Genomic DNA, 3,908 nt, shown 5'->3' with positions numbered 1-3,908 from the left:
GAGCACTGAAGAATTGATGCTTTTGAACTGTGGGGCTGAAGAAGACTCTTGAGAGTCCCTTGGACTGCAAAGAGATCCAACCAGTCCATCCTAAAGGAGACTGATCCTGAATATTCACTGGAAGGACCAATGCTGAAGTGGAGGCTCCAAGCCGTTGGCCATCTGATGCAAAAAACTGACTCATTTGAAAAGACCCTGATGCTGGGAAAGATTGAAGGTGGGAGGAGAAGGGGACAACAGAGGATGAGATGGTTGGATGGCATCATCGACTCAATGGATATGAGTTTGAGCAAGCTATGGGAGATGGTGAAGGACAGGGAAGCCCAGTGTGCTGCAGTCCATGGGGTCACAAAGAGTCAGGCACGACTTAGCGACTGAACAACAACACAGCAAGGGATGCATTGTGGAGCTAGAGTTGCCTTTTCTTCATCAAGCCCTCACGTAATAGAAAGAACATAAGCTTGGAAATAGGCAATTCTGGTTTTTCAGCCCAGGTTTGCTTGTTCTTATTATTGTGTAACATAAAGTGAGTTATTCCAAGTCTCTTATCCTTTGTGTGGTTGTTGGTCTTAAACAAAGGACAATTCTTTTTTCCATCATTGCATGGCTGTAAGGAAATGCCCAGCATTTGGGAGGCATTTAGTAAACATTCATTCTCATCTGCGTATCTCCTGGGAAGTATTTTCCAATCTAGGGATCCAAGAAGGTTCTGGAAGGAGGATTAGGAAGAGAACCTTCAGAAAGGGAGACTGGATATAACTTTGAGCCCAGCTTATTTGTGTGGAAGAGGCACCAAAAAGTGACTTGATATCTTGTAATAAACCAGAATGGAAAAGAATCTGAAAAAGAATATATATGTATTATATATGTATAATATATATATTGGGTTGGCCAAAAAGTTCATGCAAGTTTTTCTATACCGATTTTTAAATTTTATTTTTTTATTTTAATACTTGGTTATTTTTTGTTGTTTATTTAGATGTGCTGGTCGTTTGTTGTGGCATGTGGGATCTAGTAGCCTGGCCAGGGATTAGTCCCATGCCCCCTGCACTGGGAGGGCAGAGTCTTAGTCATTGGACCACCGTGGAACTCCCGTGGGTTTTCCATTACATCTTATGGAAAAATCCAAAAGAACTTTTAGGCCGGTCCAGTATATAATTGAATTACTTTGCTGTACATCAGAAATGGACACAACATTGTAAATCAACTATACTTCAATTTTAAAAAAAGTGAGTAAGGAAGCCATGCACAGGAGTGGGAAGCGTACAGATGGGTGGGAGACTCCCCGTTGAGGCAGGGTGGGCAGTCTCCGAGGGCTCAGTGCATGATGGCAGAAGGGCAGGATGGTGGGTGGGTCTCTCTTTCATATGAAGACAGGAAATCACTGATGGCCCTCCCACTGCCCCATAGTGTGTTGTTAGGTCATGTCTTGTGGTCCCCAGTGGAGTGTCCCAGTTACACAAAAGGAGTAGAGGCTGCTGACAGATGACTATGCGCCCAAGGGCAGATCGATGACTAATGTAGGCAGGCAGAGCCTGAGTCAGGTGATATACAGAAGGATGGAGACTCTTGGCTGTCTGAGATCTGCTCTCTCTCTGGTTGGGCTTCCCCGGTGGCTCAGTGGCAAAGAATCCACCTGCAACGCAGGAGCTGCAAGAGATGCTGGTTCAATCCCTGGGTTAGGAAGATATTCTGGAGAAGGAAATGGCAACCCACTCCCACTCCAGTATTCTTGCCTGGAGAAGCCCATGGACAGAGGAGCCTGGCTGGCTACAGTCCATAGAGTCTCAAAGAGTCAGACACGACTGAAGTGACTTAGCATGCACCCACACGTCTCTCTGGTCATCTGTCTCAGGGGAGGTGATTTGTATGTGAGTCTTCTGCTAGTTTCCAAATAAGACACCTAGAATATATTTTGCATGTTACTGTGTATAATTATGAATAATTCACGTAAAAGCTGCATAGAGTCAAAGAGATGTTCAGTTCAGTTCAGTTCAGTGACTCAGTCATGTCTGACTATTTGCAACCCCATGAATTGCAGCACACCAGGCCTTCCTGTCCATCACCAACTCCTGGAGTTCACTCAGACTCACATCCATCGAGTCAGTGATGCCATCTAGCCATCTCATCCTCTGTCGTCCCCTTCTCCTCCTGCCCACAATCCCTCCCAGCATCAGAGTCTTTTCCAATGAGTCAACTCTTCGCATGAGGTGGCCAAAGTACTGGTTTCAGCTTTAGCATCATTCCTTCCAAAGAAATCCCAGGGCTGATCTCCTTCAGAATGGACTGGTTGGATCTCCTTGCAGTCCAAGGGACTCTCAAGAGTCTTCTCCAACACCACAGTTCAAAAGCATCAATTCTTCGGTGCTCAGCCTTCTTCACAGTCCAACTTTCACATCCATACATGACTACTGGATAAACCATAGCCTTGACTAGATGGGCCTTTGTTGGCAAAGTAGTGTCTCTGCTTTTGAATATGCTATCTAGGTTGGTCATAACTTTCCTTCCAAGGAGTGTCTTTTAATTTCATGGCTGCAGTTACTTTCACCAATAACTCCAGAGAATTCACCAGAACTCAGACCTGTGTATCAGGGTCTTTATGATGATCTGGAAATGCGGCAATGAGAATCAACAAAAGACAAACAAATAGGAAAAGATCCAATGCCTGTCCTAAGGATCTTCCACTGCAGCTGGGAGACAGTCATCAAAGTTTCCTCCTCATTTATTTGTTAAATGAAAGATAAAACAGTTTGATATCAAGAATGTACAATTAGAAGTCAGTTCTCAGAGAGTCTAGAGGGGTAATGACCACATGTATGGGGCGATGGGGAAGATTTCAGAGTGGAAGGGACATTTGAGTTGGGTCTTGAAGGAGAGGAGTGGGAGCAGGGTATTTTGGTGGAGCGTGGTCAGGGTCATGAGATTCCAGGCCTGGTTTCTAGCTCCATCTGCCCTGTAGATTTATATGGAACATATTGGGGGGAAAAGTCACTTAGTCATGTCCGACTCTTTGTGACCCCATGGACTGTAGATCACCAGGCTCCTCTGTCCATGGAATTCTCCAGGAAGAATACTGGAATGGGTTGCCATTTCCTTCTCCAGGGGATCTTCCTGACCTGGGGATCGAACCCAGGTCTCCTGCATTTTGGGCAGATTCTTTACCAACTGAGCCACCAGGGAAGCCACCACAGAGAGTAAAGTTAAAACTCAAAGTTAAACATCTAGGGGGAATATTTTCCCTATCTTCGAACTCTACCACTTTATGTTAGAAAGAGATGCTGATGCCGTATTAGAGTTGAAAAGACTTCAAAAAGTTCATCGCGCTGCCCATGTGCCTGAGGTCTGGTGAGACTTCCTCTTCGGTGCCCTCAGGGTACCATTTCAGGTCCACGTGAGGACGGTGCCTTCATCTTTTTTCCATAAACCCATGGACTCAGTCCTTCACCCTCCCAGGGTACCACCGGTCTCATTTGTGTTTACTTTCCACACAACTGCTTTAGAGCTGGTTAAACCCTGTTTAGAGCTGTTTGTAAACCCTGTGAAAACCAAGGTCTTATCTGGAGTCTTCTCCTCTGTGTTCCCCGAGCCCAGCTTAGAACCTGTTGGAAGTTAGGAGTCCATTGCTCTGTGTGGGTGAATGTGTGAGTGGAAGAACGGCAGACTGGACGAGTATAGGTAAAAGGTATAATTGATCCTTCCTAGCTATTTTTTCCTATAGATTTCAAAGGTAAGATCTATGTTCTATGTTCTCTTACCTTAAAAAATGTATTTTCTTTATATTCTTTATTTTTCTTTTGGTTTCTGTGATATGTAGAAAATTTCTACACACCCTAATACATTAGGATTTTTTTAAATGGACATGTGTAGAAAAAAATTACTCCTATTCCTATTATGTAGGGGATTAAAAT

General features: G+C 44.3%; 1 non-coding gene across 1 annotated transcript; it reads right to left on the bottom strand.

The window, feature by feature from the left end:
• Nucleotides 1–3,107: 3,107 nt before the first annotated feature.
• On the bottom strand, nucleotides 3,108–3,180 carry TRNAF-AAA (transfer RNA phenylalanine (anticodon AAA)). The gene has a single exon. It is a non-coding gene; the product is annotated as a tRNA-Phe (tRNA).
• Nucleotides 3,181–3,908: the final 728 nt, after the last annotated feature.

The sequence above is a fragment of the Bos indicus genome, chromosome 21, assembly GCF_029378745.1.
Source record: "Bos indicus isolate NIAB-ARS_2022 breed Sahiwal x Tharparkar chromosome 21, NIAB-ARS_B.indTharparkar_mat_pri_1.0, whole genome shotgun sequence".
NCBI lineage: Eukaryota > Metazoa > Chordata > Mammalia > Artiodactyla > Bovidae > Bos > Bos indicus.
The sequence above is the reverse complement of the archived record's forward strand: the minus strand, read 5'-3'. Positions and strand labels throughout refer to the sequence as shown.